The 16499-nt window shown below is 38.2% G+C and overlaps 1 long non-coding RNA gene across 1 annotated transcript in view; it reads left to right on the forward strand.

The window, feature by feature from the left end:
- The first annotated feature begins 847 nt into the window (after nucleotides 1–847).
- LOC122179531 overlaps nucleotides 848–16499 on the forward strand; it is a 32604-nt gene continuing 16952 nt past the window's right edge. Inside the window, exons 1-2 of the long non-coding RNA XR_006178723.1 lie at nucleotides 848–975; nucleotides 1466–1563. This is a non-coding gene — a long non-coding RNA (uncharacterized LOC122179531). The remainder of the gene's footprint in view (nucleotides 976–1465; nucleotides 1564–16499) is intronic.

A 16499-nucleotide genomic window follows, 5' to 3' on the forward strand; every position in this document is an offset into this window, starting at 1 on the left:
AACAAAATGCAGTGAAATATTGGTGGGAAGGTTCAGCCTGTGTTGCTGTATCACCAGTTTCTTCCACTGAGGTAGTGGGGCAACAAAATGAAGAAGGAGGCATCACTTTCAGAGCAGCCCTCATACCTTAAGGAATAGTCAACTTTTGTTTTTTAGTCATTTCTAAACATGAGAGATGGCTGTGACTCCTTCAGAAGAAATCATAGGTTGCTCTGTCAAACAATGACTGTGTTCAAAATCGTTAGAGCCAAGACTTGTTTTGAATGAAATTCTTTACGGAGAGCAGTGTCCTCACAGCAGCAGCACCCCTCAGACATTTTCAGCCAGTTAGTGACAGAACTGATGAATTATACTCTTATGAAGTTAAAACCTGCATGTGAAGAGTTCCTTTCTGTACTGTGGAGTCCAAAATCAGTCATTTAAAAAAAAAAAAAAAAAAAAAAAAAACAACTTGAAAATTTGATCACTCACACTTTAGGCTCATTTCAGATCTTTGAAGTTTGATTTCTGTTTTCATGGTCATTGGGATAAGCTTTGTAATTATTCCCAAATGAATGAGAAATAAAGCTATTACAAAGATGCATTATGATGAGCCTGTTAAGCATTTTTAACTTATTTCTAATTAAGTTGCTATTTTTCTGCTGTTTCCAGGCAGCAAAAGACTTTATTTCCACAATAAATCTACATGCAAAATTAGCAATAGGCCTTTTCCTGTAAGATTTCAGGCTAAATAGTCATCTGACTTTTCTCTGGTAGCAGAAATGCATGCTTGTAACTGAAGTAAGCAAAGCTGTGAATTGTCAGCATATTTATAAAATGTGTTTTCTTCTACCCAAACAGGATTCAGATGGTTTTCCAGGGTGTGTCAGTCTCAATGCAGTGTTCTGCAGTGAGGAAATGCCATGTTTGGAGTGAATGCCATTTGCTTCCCATCTCTGTAGAAAGAGATCTGCCACTGATGCAGGCAGAGTACAGGTAGGCCCTGTTGTGATAGCCATGGTGCTGCTGGTTGGAGCAGGATTTTTGACATCTGAAAATAAATAAAGTGGTCTTAATATAAGTTTGCTTTCTGGAACTTTTGAAATCATTTGGGAAATAAAACACATAAGGAATTTGTATCTCTCTCAGTCACTTTTTATAACATTTCAAATATAAGGAAACATTTAATGGCAAAAAAAAAAACAACCATAAAAGTCACAAATGCTTTCATACTCTGAGTTCTGAGAGGTATATTTAAGGCTCAGCAGACTTTTAACCTTTTTTAGCTTACAATAAGTTTGCCATCCTTTTAGAACCCTTTGATTGTATGGCTTTTGTTCTCCTGAAAGGGAGACAGGGCTGCCTGGTTACTCAAGCAGATGCCAGGCTTCTGATTAGCATTTGATGAAAGCCACTTGTGAAAGCAGAATCAATGCTCAGATTTACAAACAGTAAACGTGGGTATCGGCTTGTCATTTCTTCCTAGGTTGTTGTCCTATAAAGCTGTTCAAGTTCCTCTCTTCGTCAGAACATCTTCCTGCTATCCCTGCTGCCCATAAACATTATGTTAGATCGAGAAGAAGGGTGAGTAATTCTCTTTAGTTCCATTATCTGGATATTTTTTTTCATTTCATAGAAGGAAGAAAAGAATGAAAATGCAAACACATAAGTTGATAAACCGTAATAACCAAACTGTGTGTCTGAAGAGGCCTCATTACAGAACAGTGGAAGCACAAGGGAGAGCTTATTGTGGGCAGCAAGATAGTGCTCTAATAATGCTGTCACTGTACTGAGTATAGCATCAAACGTTAATCCATGTGGTTATATCCAGGTAGAGAATTGAACACATTCTGTTTAGAAAAAAAAGAGCAACAGAAATGAGTCTGAAAGGGTTATATAGCAGATCAAAGCTAGCAGGGAGAGAGAAATTATTTTGAATGGGGTTAACTGAAAGCAAAATGGCAGCACCTCTACAGTAAGAGGTTTTTTTACTAGTCTGTGCAAACTCCCACTGACTGATGTATAAGGAATGTGTATGCGTGTGTGTTGAGGAATAGGAGTAAGAGAACTAGAAAAGATGGGTGTTTGAGGCAGTATCTATTATATGATGAGGTCAGCTCTTGCGGTTTATACCAAGACAAGTGCTCAGAAAGAAGAGCTGTGGGAGCATCTTTTCTTGTATTAAAGAGTGTCTGGGCTATTCAGTTTAGACAAGTAGTGTAGTAGTATTGTTTTATGAGGCATCGTGACACAAAATGCAGGATCAGTAATATCACCTAACAAAAGGATTACCAATAAAAGGAGAGGTGTTGCCATTACCCCTCAATTTAACTTGGTTTGGCGTGGTGTCCTACCTCAACAGCCATGCTCAGCAAAGCCCTGTTTATTGTGGTAATACACAGCCATTCTGACAGAGAAGCTGGAAGTTTTCGTGTGCACCAGATAACCTTTTTTATAGTGCAGAAGGTCAGATAGGAAACTTGCCCAAAAGCGACTGGGCTGAACGTAAATCTCAAGATGCTCAAAGCTCATTGTTTTGTCTCAGCTATTTCTGAACTGTATCGTGTGGGACAGTGTCCAGACTTATGAGCTACATCTAAATGAACTGTTGCAAATGTTGGTATTACTGCAAGTAATGCTGTAGGTGGTAAAGAACCTCTAACATAGTTTTCCTCCTATGATACAGTTGCTCTGCTTAGTACAAGATAAATCAGCTTTAGCAGATTTGAAGTATAATAACATCACGCAGTTTCTTTCAGTGTCTGAGCATTTTTGTCTATTGCCAGTTTTGATATCTTGCAGTGTAATTCTATTTTTTCTAATTCTAGACAGTTACGTGTGTAGCAAGTATTAAAGATTCACAGATGGTGACTTGTTAACTTTTATTCTTAGTTTTATTTACCAAATTCACATGTCCATCAAATATTCCAAAATGTTTTTGAAATGTAATACTCAGGGATTCCCTTTGTAAGTGAACAAATACTTTTATATTATAAAGTGCTATCAGAATGTTATTATATTTTTAATGCAAGTGTCTAATGCATCTATTTCATCAGAATCTTAGTTTCCCTTTTTTAGTAAAAGATTACTGCTAATATCAGACAGCTTTCCTTTAAAAAAAAAAAAAACAAAAAAAAAACAACTATCCTGAGTGCTTACTTCCCACTTCGTATGCATTCAGTACTGTCTAGATACCCACAGGTATCTGGCATATCCATAGATATCTGTGCAAACTACAGGCTTAAAGACTGCAGTTATTTGCACATAACTACACTGTTTTACACATATATAAATAAGTGAAAAATGAGAGGTGAGGTTGTGTTACTTTGGCTCACGGATGCCTGGCTTTTAGTGCACAAGTACAGTTTTAGTCCAACAGGAATCAGACTGAGAGTTTGATGGGTTTAATCACATGGAACTTCATGATTTGCGTAAACTAAAAAGTTTTCAGCCTGAATTAAGTATTGTATCTATATCCATTTCAGTGTGGGAGTATGTGGCCTATTGTAATGAGGGCCAACTGAGATATGTAGTGAGAATTGTCCTGATGTGCAGAAAGTTAACTGTTTATGTGTGAATATAAGTAGTTAATGTGAGTAGTTATAGTGAACCCTCTTCTCTTAAGCTGTTACATTTTTTTTTCCCTCAAATGAGTTCTGAATTTACTGATGCTTGTTTATTTGAGGATCAGAGCAACCCTTGACTCAACTATTTATATCTGCTGATTTTTTTTTTAAAGTTGTTTGTGTTCTTGAATATTTAGTATTGAAGACCAAAGTTTGAAACTGTCTCAGATTAATGCAAGTAACAGTAAGTAAATAAGGAGACACTTTAATGCAGATATATGATCAGGAGGCAGGGACAGGTAAGTGTTTTTCTAGGCAACCAGTTATCTGACAGTACTGCAGCTGTACCTCTCTATTCCCTTTTTCTGCTGTCTTCCACTTGCACCAAGTAGCTGAACTTTCTATTCACTTAACAGGTTTCCCACTTCTCTTCCTTTCCTGTCACTGAATCACAACTAAATAATTCTTAATTGCCTTCTGAAAGTAAGTTGTTTTTTTCTTGTTTCTGTCTTGCATACTCTGTCCATCTCTTCCAGCCTGTATCATTCCTTATTTTATGCATTTCTTTGCGTGTGCCTCTTACCTGACCACTCCTTTGTAACTTGATTCATACGGGCCTACTGTTGAAAATAGTTGTTTCACTTTGGCACTGTTCACCTTTATCTTCAAATTTGTCATTCAGAGCATTTCTATTACCTTACCTCCCTTCTCTGTCTGTGCCCTGGTGTTGTCCAGTTCTTAGTGGTGTGTGAGCATCAGAAAACAGACAAGTACCTACAACTCAAAAAGAGAAAAAAAAAAAAAATTGAAGACGTAACAGAACCTTAAAAACAGAAGTCCTTCCAGAGCAGCCTATATGCTTCCTGCTGATTGCATCAGGAATTGTCATTTGTTCATTATTATCTTACTAAGATTCCAGACATTCAGATCACAGACCGTACTTTTTGACTTTTCTGTGAATTGCAGTCCTTTGCCTGCACACTGAAAACTAACAGACTTGTTTTGTTGGGAACTCGGTTGTTTGTCCGTCTATTCAGAGAGTAAGAGTTCATTTTCTGTGATTCTTTTGTGCTTCGGATGGAACAGATGGCTCAGCAAAGTAAACATCTGTATGTGAACTGTAAAGTGTTCTTATGTTATTTTGTACCAGTGTAAAGTGAGATCCAGTCATCAATACTAATCAACAAACTGTTTCTGGAAGAAGACTAGGAAATTTTTGATTTAACACAAATCAAGTAGAAAGTTGCTGACAACTAACTTAAGAAGAAATTGCTGCCTATTTCTGTGACATCAGTAACATACTTGGCCCAATATCATACAAAATCTAGCTGTAAACATCTCTTCTCACAGAGTTTCTCGTATAATCCTTTTATGATAAGCATTCCTGTAAGCTAAAGCAAAGAAAATTCAAGGGCACTGTTACCTGTTGATGATTTATTGTCCTTGCCTCTGCTATCTTGCATGAGTAACAGTTGTGCTAATAGTTGCATTCTATGATATTTGTGTAGTTGTGACTGACAGAGAATTTGTTTTGCTCAATATTTGAGCTATGCTTTCTCTACTGAAATTGGACTTTTCAGCTCTACTTTGATTCTCTCCTCTCTTATTTAGGGAGCAGTATATGCAGCATACAGTTATTTCAGTTATTCAGTTTTCTACAGAATTTCTACTGCTACTGCAATAAACATGGAGGTAACTTCTATTTAACACTAAGTAACATAGGCAAATATTAATAATAGAATCAGAGAATATCCTAAGTTGGAACGAGGCTCATAAAGTTAATTTAGTTCAGCTCCTGTCTGTAAGGACAGGACAACCCAAAAGTCAAATTGTGCTTCTGAGAGCAATGCCCAAATAATTCTTTAACTGTCAGCTTGGTCTTGTGCCCTCTGCCCTGGGGAGCCTGTTCTGAAATGCCTCTGAAGAATCATTTCCTGATACCCAACCTTGACACTTCCACGACACAGCTCCATGCTACTGCTTGTAGTGGAAGTTATTTCCTTGTTCTAAGCATGCTGGCAAGAACTGAAGTTCTTTGTTTTTTTTCTTTTTCCATCTTTTATTGTGAATGTAACTTGAGCTTCTATTCTGTTATCACAGAAATACTAGAGGACAATCTGCAAGCCTTCAAGTCTCTCCTCTCTGTTGTTCGATTTAACAGTAGATAAACACATTAATCAAAAGGGCTAGCAGAGAAAATACTGTAAGTTTTGTAATCTTGCTTTTTGGACTTTTAAGGTAAAACCATGTTATAATAGGTAGGGCAGCTAAAATTTCTTCTTCTTTCTTTTTATTCTACTAAAATTAACAGCGAAATCCCAAGTGATACCGATGGAGCTAGGAATGTGCTCAATTTCTGATGTGCTCAGTGACCAGTTTTAAGCATGGTTATATTTAAATGGGGCCCCCAGCAGGAGAAAGTTTTACGTGCTTGTTTAATGATTAAATATATGTGTATTCTGAGCTGAATTTAAATGGAAGCATAACTTGTTTATTTCTTTTCGAGGCCAAGTTTTGTACTGAGACTGAATTTAGAAGTTGCTTTCATTGCAGACCTGTTCCTGCTTTTAATGTCAGCTGAGTCCGGTGGAGTTTTTCCAATGATAATGAATCAGTGGAGTAAGATATTAAGATTTTTGTAACTTGGAGAATCAGAATGAAATGTAAAGATCTCAAGAGTTTTCTCTGCAAATAGGGTTCTTTTTAGTCATGCTTTTTGTTGCTGTTTAACTTTTCTTTGCCCTATTGTAGATCTTCAGTTTACTACAGTGGTGTTAACACTGTAATAAATCAGTCTTGACTTTTAGTATTGAATAATAAAGAACAAATAAGAGCTGTTAAACAACCTTAGATGTATTCATAATACCAGAGCATCAAATTTCTGTTGCTGAAATTTCAATGCTTTAGTCCTCTTCTATTTGCCTTGAACTCACTTTGAGCTTTGCCTGATTGCATTGCTTGTAGGCCACACAGCTGCAGTGCTAGGAAGCACTTAAGTTCCAGAAAGTAAAAATATCACAAAGGGTTCCTGTTTCATTTGACACCCCTTCCCAGCTATCAAAAATAAGAGTAAAGAATGCGAGAAGAAAAATAATAATAATAATAAAGTAACATTCTTATAGGTTCAGTTCTGTGGGACAAATCAATATTCATCATACTTTTACTTGAAATTGGAATGAAAAATAGCAATACAAAAGAAAAATAAATAAATGGAAGATAGTATTATTTTGAATAAATATGGATAAGTATGGGGTTAATTTCAATTTTTGAATAGGTTTGCTTTTAGTAACAATTTCTATTTCACTCTTTTGTATTTATTTTATCACATAATTTTCTCATTGTGCTCAATTGTATTTAGGATGGTGTCTCACTCCAATTTATAGGAGGGAGATGAGGTTCTTTTAATGTATGTATACACGGTGTGAGATCAAGAAACAGTGGCTCAAAGGTTGGTCCAAGCAGTTTGTTATAAATCCTAATCAGGGAGATGGGGAAGGGAAGGAGGGCGATGGAAAAGATAGGAAAGAAGCAGTAATCGTGTAAAGCAGGAATAGACAGCACCAGGATCCAGCAGCGGTCCCATTGCACGGCGTTTTGAAGGTCTGAGGCAAAAGCAGCGGGGGAGGAGAGCGGCAGCATGGCCGGCCTTGGGCAGCAAGCAGGTAGCGGGAAGAAGTCAACGTGGGTGGAAGCAGAGCCAACCTGGGAGGAAGAAGCAGGACTCAGGTAGCAGGCCCAGGAGAGTCCATCAGCACGCAGGAATTCCATAGTGAGGAATCTGACGGCAGACACCTTTGTGTCGTGGTAGAGTGTAGAGCAAGTCCAGGAGAGAGAGGGGGAGGCTGGGAGGCTTCTCATGGCAGAAACCTCTTCCTCTTCATGAGGAATCTGTTGCCAGAAAACTTCAACTCTGTGGTTGTAGGTCCCCTTTTTATTCTTCTGCCAGTGTGGCATTCCTGGACTCTTGGGTAAGAGTCATGTGCAGCACCTCCTGAGATGGCCATCTTCCTCGAAATAAGCCCACACAAAAGACCGCTTCGTGGCCATTAAGCTGTGGCTTATCTCTCTCTCATTGCCCCTGGTCTTGTCCATCTTTGTCCCTCAGACAGAGGATTTCTCAACCCTTGCCCAGGACTTGCTTGGACGTGTTCATCTGTGTCCCCAGCAAGTTTTTAGACAGTTATGTAAAAGAATAATCTCTCACAGATGGTTATGTATTACAAAAGTTACAGGAGCTAGGATTTGTCCAGAGTAACTTGGACATCATCTGGGAACTGTGCTAGAAGCAGTTATGCAGAAGTCATGCAGTTATGCATTTTAAGCATTACGAGACTTTCTTCCTCTTAGAAAGGAGAACGAAGATCAGAATTGGGATCCAAATTTATCCTCAGTCTAAAACTGTTTGAATCTAAGGGTTGCAATCCTGAGGACTCTTTTGTCTCAGATATTTGAATGGATTACAGTGGTATAGCTAGCTGTTAACTACTGGCACAGAATTCTTCCAAACAAATCCAAGGCTACAGCAGATGTGAAAAGCACAAATGCCTTTTATGTGAGAATAAGATGACGAGAGCATCTGCAGAAGCTGGTGCTTCAGGTGGATGAGAGCAGCATGTTGTAATCTGTAATTCCTGTAAGGAAGGAACAGATCCCTGAAGTCAGAACTGCAACTTAAAAGAGAAGTCTTGACCCCTCAAAGCAATCATTGGAGGAAAAAAGCTCACTCATCTTAAGGTATCTGTAGACAGATAAATGTCTTACTAGACCTTGATCAAGTTAATCTATTCATATTAAATACAGAAGCATTTCATAATTAAAAATACAGGGCAACTTTGTGGTTTCTTCCTGAAATTTCTCGAGTTACTTGCAAATTATATTATTTTAGAAGCAGGAAGTTAGCCCTTGTTGGAAGGCTATCTTTCATTTCATTGTGACTGTCCACTTCCACACAGGTGCTTTACTTTTAATCTGTGCAAAACACATCTACTGGTATATTGATAGCAGTTCACTTTGAAACCTCATTACCCTTTCCAGTAGTTTTGCTGACATAGGTTAGTCAAAAGTGTTGATGCATTCACATCTAGCCAGGAGTGTCTGAAGCAAACGTATTCTGAAGATCTGGAAATCCAAGAATTTCTCTTGTCTCCACTTGAAAATAATGACTGTGTCAGTGCAAGGAGAAGATTTGAAGTTCTTTGAATGAAGAGATCTTGGTACTCAGCTTTCCTCTAAGGAAATGCTAAATATTTAGATTTTGCTAGACATGACAGCCAAATGTCCATTTTGAAAGTCCCTGATGGAAGCTGGGCAGAATTGACCCATAAAAGGTAGAGATCTGCTTAGAGTGGAGCTGGAAAGGGCTGCTGCTAAGGAAAGGGGCTGCCAACAAAAGGTTTGCAGTGCAGAAGGACTTATCTCTGCAGGTTTTTCATGCAAACCTTTGCTGATGGGTTTGAGTGAAGAACCAGTCTTTGACAGTGCAAGTGTAATGATTTAGGCTGAGAGGGAAACTGTTCAGTACTGGTTCCAGTTTAACTGGAAATGAGCTGATGAGGGTCAGGTGTGGAAAAAGGGTGTGAAATAGAAGTAATGTCTTTGCTATAATCCAAATGTATAGAATCATGGAATGACTGAACCATGTGAATTGGAAGAAACCTTATAAAGGCCATCCAGACCAACATCCCTGCAATAAACAGGGATGCCTACATCTAGAGCAGGTCATTCAGAGCCCAACTCAGCCTGACCTTTTGTGTCTCCAGGAATGGAGCATCCATCATCTCTTTGGGCAACCTGGTCTAGTGCTTCACTACACTTTTCTTAAAAAAATTTTATTGAATTGTCAATATTCAACATTTTTTGAATGTGTAAAGTGCTTTGAATTGGTTTTTAGAGTTTTCTCTGCCACAAACTATGTGGATATAACTTGATGTGGCACTTGAAACATAGACAATATTAGGGAATGAAAAATAATTGTCAATACTATTAGATACTGATTTAAGCTGTTCTGTATTTTAATATTCTCTCATTTTGGCTCAAATTTAGTCCCCTCAGTAGTGTTTATGTGACTATTTGCAGGTTTATTGGAGCAGATCACCAAATCTGTGATGTGGCTCTCAGTCTAGTCCCATAAAGTATTGAGGTGGTTATGGGATAAAAGGTTAAGGCAGATTTGCTTAGGTTTTTTTTGCTGCTTAGAAGCATAGTCTTGGAATTTTGACATTAAGCAACTTATCTTTTTTTTTTTTTTTATTTTAAGACTCCTTGTTCATTGTTCCACACACCAACCTGGGCAGCAACCTAAGCTTTTAGTGCGTCAAATAAAAGGTCTAGAAGTGATTAACTGCCAAAAACAAAGCATGGCTTCTATTTTACTGGTGTCCTTGGCATTACTGTATCTCCAAGAAAATGTTTTTAAAAAGAATGTAATGATATTGAGTTCTGCCCCCAGCAGGCCAGTAATATTCTCCACAAGCCCATGAAATTTTTTTTTGTTTTGTTTTTTTTTACCTTTATAGCTAGGGACTATTAACAAACAGGAATTGTCACAAAAAAGAATAACTGGCAAAAAAGACTGAACCATGATTAATGAAATGCATTCCTGAGTGTGATCCTTTTCAGCCAGAAAGAAACGAATGCTCTACATTTGCAATGCCACATGTTGAGCTAAAGGAGTTATTATTTTATTGAGGGATCTCATCATTTTAGCCAGTTTTAACAGGCCTTTACTCCTCGTTAACAAGTTCAGCATTAGTTAAGTGCATTTTTCAGTACATTAAACTTAATTTTGTTGAAGTTAGCAAGACAACCATTAGGCTGAACCATCTAGGAAACTAAGGGATATTGCAAATAAATGATTGATCTGTTTAAAATGTCTGTTATGTTTCTAGGCATTCCATTCAATTTTGGGAAAAGTTAAATATTTTTTACGTGGAGATGAGTTTTCACATTAAATTATTCATATTTTATTTTACTATATTTTTATTAAATAGAGGACCTCACTCCCCTCTCTAATGCAAGTGCACTTGATTTGGTGTTTTTTTTTTCAGTTTAGCTTTTCAGATGATAACTGCAAAATATCAAAGACAATCTTTTTCATAATCTTTGAATTATTTAGGATATTTCCACTGATACTGTAGAAGTAGTACAGTGCTATGCCAAACACCTATTTAATACCAGCCAAGTTGGTATTACAACTATGCTGTAACATAAAGCAATAATTAATATTTTTTTCTGATGTAATTAGAGCTAACAAGTGTGTGATCACCTCACTTCAGATGTAATCTGTAGTAATTATTCACAACCTAATTTATGTATTTACTAGGTATTGACATTTCTTTCACTCTTTTATAAAGAAAGCTACTCTACAAAGGTGGAGTACAGATCTTGATTAAAATTAAGATATGAAGAAGAGAAAATTTTGCAGCTGATTATGTCAGTGTCAGACAGGTCAAAACTCTCCCTGAGGTCTCAGTCAATCTGCACTGGAGATGGGACAACACTGAGAGCCTACCATTTTAAGGTAGTAGTTTTTGTTGTTCCTTTCTGTAGACTGCTGAAATGATTCAGATTCTTGGAGATATCAAATAATAGCTGTAGTTCACTTCCCATGGGTTCCTTAGCAATACTACACAGACTCAGCAGTTTTCAATCTTGGCCTTTATTGAAGACCATGCACTTTGGTTTTCTCAAGTTCAGGAGCCTGTGCTTGTTATCCCTTTGACAGAAGTCACCATCTTGCTGGCAGACTGAATCAACACTTTTCTTCCTCCTCAGAGTTACCTACATCCGGCATGAACCAGGTGAAGGTAGCTGGCTACTCTCAGTAGTTATCTTCCTGGCACTCAGGAAAAAGATGGGTGCCATATGGGACCTTTTCCTTTCTAAGATCTTGGTGCAGTACAGCTTGTATTGAGGGCTTTTCCAGGGCTATTTCACTGGGGTGATCAAATAAGTCTGCAAATTTTTCCTTTCTTTGAGGGGGCCTCTGCTGTGTTGAGGTACAAACAGGAGTACAAGTGAAGTCTGACAGGATAGTTATGAGACAAATTGCTTATAGCAGGCAGAGGCAACACAGCTGGATTTCACAACAAGTCACATATTTCTGACATGGTCACTGTGCTGGATGTGTTTTTTTTCCTCAAAGCTGCATTTTTCGTTAGGGCAAAGTACTTCTCTGACATCAGTCCTCATATCCCTTAACACAGAAATTCAAAGAGCCAAAATTTTCTTATTTCTGAAAAAGTTTTTAATGCACCTGTCCTGAGTCCCCTCCAGGAGCACAGGTAGCTCTTTTACTCTGTGGCTAATGGTCTCTTGCTGCTGATCATGAAGGTCTCCCCTTCTACTCAGGCAAGGTTCTGTGTTCTTTTTCACCTGCTGTGTTTATCTGCACTTTTAACTATTTTGTGCAAGCATCCTTGCAAAAATCAGCACAGTTTCTTCAGGTTGGGTTCTCTATAGCACAGAGACCCAGAGTCACTTTCTCTGATGGGAAATGAATATAAAGTGAAGCTAAGAAGTGTCCACTGGTTCCCCTAATACACAGAATCACTTCTATAAGTAAAATCTTAAGTATGTGACAGATGGAATTGGTGACTCTGCTTTTGGATATTTGTCTTTTGATTTGGAGGGTGCATCTCCTCATTTCTTTTACCTGTGGAGTTTGCCCAGATTTTTCTTCCTTGTTTCTATTTCAGGTAGTCTCTTCCTCTGTGAATTCTATTACTGCTGGAACTTCTCTTTAAATTTCCATCTTTACTTTGTCTCTCAGAGCATTTTTGCACATCTTAAAACTGAGTGAAAAGCAGAAAAGTAAAAGTAATTTTCAGGAAGCAGCATATTTTGCCTATCAAAAGGGAAAGTCCCTTCCAAAGTCCTGCCTTCATAAATAACCAGCACAACAACAGCATACCTGGCTTCTCCTGTGTTATGAAGTGAAGGTGGTTTACTGGTTGGAGCTAGCTACATATTTGGTGCACCTGTCTAGCTTATCCCTAGTCACTTGCTATAGAGAACATAGCATGCTGGGCTAACTTTAGGAGAAGACTGCAGTCTTTTCAGCATTCCCCTGCGTTTGCAAGCCACTGATTCAGATATTGATCAGTAACCAAGTCATTTTTATTCTCAAGTAGTAGATTATTCTGAAGTCCAGATGCAAAATGACTCTGGCATAGATCAAGTAGAATAACTTATTCTAATATAGCTAATGTCAGTCAGTCTTTCTTACATCAGCAAGAACTTGGGCCAGAATAAGCATAGCACTGGAGCGGCTGCACTCTGTTCTGGTAGTTACTCTTTTTGGATGAGATGAAACACTGTGGCTACAGCTAGGGAGTGTTCCCTGTCCCGTGGATATTCTTCACATGTAGGAATGTTCTGCCCCGCACCTTCACAGATTTCACTGGGTGAGCACATCCTGCTTGGCCAAATGGCTGCTTCCCTATTAGTGACAAGTGTCCCTTCCTTTCTTTTGAACAGCGATGTAATATTGTTATAAAGCAAATGCAGTACTTCTGTGTAAGATTAAACAATCCCACAGCTAATGTCGGTTTGTATTTATATCTTCGTGCCACACTCTAGAGTTATTGAGGTGTTGATTTTGCCGACAGCCAGCAGTATTTTTTGTAATGAAATCCAGCACGTTATTGTAAAAATTGGCTCCCCAAACGCTGTTGTTTGATATCTGGTCACTAGGTGTCACTACTGATCTAGGAGAACAGCAAAGCTTTGTTTCCATTTTTGTTTCAAATTTGTACAAAGAAAGATCATTTGTATATAAGAACTTTTGTATTGTCTGTAAAAATTGATAGTCAAGGTACCTATATCACCATCAGTAGAGAGGCACAATGTTTTCTGGTTTTAGCAAGAAGCCTGCTAAGTAGTCACTTTCAACTATGAAAGAGACTTAGTCATGGTTTTCAGTATGTTAGCTGCCCCTAGCACAGAATGATTTTAGCTGTTGTTCAAATTAAGGAAGGTGGCTGCAAAAGAGAAAGTTTTTCAGTTTCTTTTTTTTATTGTTTTGAGATGAGGGTGGGGAGCAAGCAAAGAAACCTTTGGTTGCAAGAACAGATTAAGAAGTCAGACTATGTTAAAAAAAAAAAACAAAAAACAAACAACAAAACATCAAAGAAAACATTCTGCTTGGAACTTCTGGGATTCCTGGGTTCCTGCTTGTGTTAGAGTCTGTAGTTAGAAGGATTAATCAGCCTACACGTGATAAATTGTGATCTCAAGCAAGGCTGGAAAATCATACTCAAAATCTGAGCAAGTACTGAATGGTATTCCCTTTTCCTATTGCACGTTGGAGAACTAAATTTGAATCTGGATATAATTCTTAGTCTCTTGTTCACTGATATCTTAGCAAATGTGAGGCACCATTTTGGAATGTATGCTGCTATTCTAAGAAAATGAACTTTAGCCTTTTAGTGAAGGAAAACCTGCTTCCTTTGCTGCAGTGCTGTGTAAACATCTCCTACTCATGTCTATTCTCTTCTCTTGGGATTCAACAGAGCTTAAGAAAAATATTTAAATGCAGACTGATTTCTAACCCCTGCTGAACACCTCAAGAAATAAATGACTTATGATTATGTTCACATTTTTCTGTTCTAATCACTTAATGATCAGCAATTGACAGCAAAATGCCCCACTTGAAGGGAAAGACAAGGGGGGATGTTAAGTGATCCTTTCATGGAGGGAATGATGTGTTTTGTCATTCTCCCATTATTTTTTGAACAAAGCTAAAACCTATGTGCCCAAGACACCTTGTGCTGATGAGTTCAAGGAGATTGGGTGAGCTATCAGAGGTTTCATATTCTCTACCTAGAAGCAGCAAGTATTTAAACAGAGACAAGTGATGGTTTAGCTCTGCCTGTTGCAGATGCTTTTGAATACAAAGATATTTCCATGGAACGTGGGAAAGAGCTCAGTTTTCTGCTTACCGTGCTGTACCTTCAGTATATAGGTATTATGCTTCTCTTTTCTCCCCCCCCCCCCCTTGCTATTTAGGAAAACTATCCCCAAATACTTCTGAAGCAGTATTCAAAATTGTTTTGTGTAAAATCTTACTAGAAGAGAAATGGCTTGTTTGCCCTGCTGCTTCATCACCCATCTGATGACTGCTTAACAGACTTGTGATTATACTGTTAATATAACGATTTCTGTGTAAAAAGTTGCCTGGCTTGTGTCTGAGGAAAGCCATGAGCACCAGATACGTATGCTTGCTTGCTGTGTGTGGACTCTGCTGATTTATTATAGAGGACATCACCCAACTTCCCTATTATGACATGGAAGCTGGGAAGAATGATTTAGCACTACATCTTTTCCAGTGTTAAAATGCAGAGTTTCTAGAATCGTGTTTCTAGAGCCTGTGCCCCAGGAGGATGGCTCAGACCCTTTGCTGAGCATTAGGGAAATCTTTGTGTCAGGCTCCTGAAAGTAACCATACCAGAAGTTGTGTGTCCTTACCAAGTACCCTCTGAATTTCTCTATGAGAGTAGCAGTGCTTTCTTCCTCTGTGTCCTTCTCCCAGTAATGAACAGTATTTAGAAATGTGGCTGCCACGCTGTGTGGTGGTCCTACAAAAATTCTTGGGTAATGCCACAGCCTTCAAGGTAACATCTGCCCTTGTGTATGCAGGTACTGAGAAGGGAAGAAGTTGGTCTGATCTGCCAGAAAGGGAGGGAAACAAAAGTGTGTAAGAACAGTCTCAGAATGATTTTATGAATTGTAGTCTGTGGAGCTGCGGTTAGATCACATGCCAATAGTTCCAGAGTTATGTTCTTTTACATGTATTCGCTTCACTTTTTCCTCCTCTAGCTTTCACATGTCCTATGCACATAGAAAACTCTGAATTCCCTCCCCAAGGAGCCAAGAAAATGTTTTCTTTAAATCTGTGGCAGCAATAGTACTGTTGTCCATGTGTTTAATAAGAGCAGAATTACAGTCATGTTCCTGTTCCATGTGAGCAAATATAGTAAGTATTTTCACAATGGCTACAACTGGGATTTTGGAATGCTCACTGCTTTAACCAGTTTAAATAAAGCAAGGCGAGCCTAAACCTAAACCCCCCTATCAGATTTGCTAAACAAGTTCTGTCCTGACTCTTTGTGTACATCCTAAATCTTTCTCTAGCTGTTAGTCAAAACAAATACATAATTAAGGAGAACTACCCCCTTATTACTGTTTAATTTCCTGATAAAGACATTAAATTAAATTAAAAGGAATTTCCCCAAAAGCCCCCCTTCCAGACTGAATCCCTGCACTGACAAGCTATTGGATTTTCTGCAAAACAGAATAACAAACAAAAAAAAATCTACTTTCAGTCTTCTAGATTTGTGCAGTTTAATTGTTGGTCTATTTCCCTGATAAGGTGAGACTAGTCCCATGTCACTGGGGGAATGGTATCCTGCTGTGTTTTTCCATCCTCATTTACAATGATTATGTTATCAGGCTAGCCAGGCAAAAGGGTGGAGCAACTATAATTTCAAAGCAGGATTAGGTTGAAATAACGAGGTCACCAAGTTGTGGTTGTCATGGCAACGTCACATCTAAGAATATGGGATGCTTCTAGGAGATGAGGCAAGCCTGGAGTCTCTCTCCCTTTGCACAAAATCCCAGACTATTTCTGTAAAATTGCTTAATTGCTTTTAAACGTTTTTTTTTTTCCAGAGTGGCTTCTGCCACAACAATGAATCCAAATTGCACTTATTTTATTGACAGTGTCTTATCTCTGATCTGCTTTTGATCCTGTTTTCCTGTTATCTTCTGAGTATTTATTTTGTTTGTCTCTAGAAGATCTTTTGTTTAAAATATATAACACAATGTTGAGGTAATACAGCCAGCACTCCGGTGTTTTGGTTGTCTGAGAGACTTCACAAAGGTGAAACAGCGTTCTGTCATGTCATGCGTTGCCCTGGAACCTCTCCCACACTAACAAATAAGGGTCAGTGTTTT

Source organism: Lagopus leucura, unplaced genomic scaffold, assembly GCF_019238085.1.
Source record: "Lagopus leucura isolate 7727_CA_CO unplaced genomic scaffold, USGS_WTPT01 Super-Scaffold_100004, whole genome shotgun sequence".
NCBI lineage: Eukaryota > Metazoa > Chordata > Aves > Galliformes > Phasianidae > Lagopus > Lagopus leucura.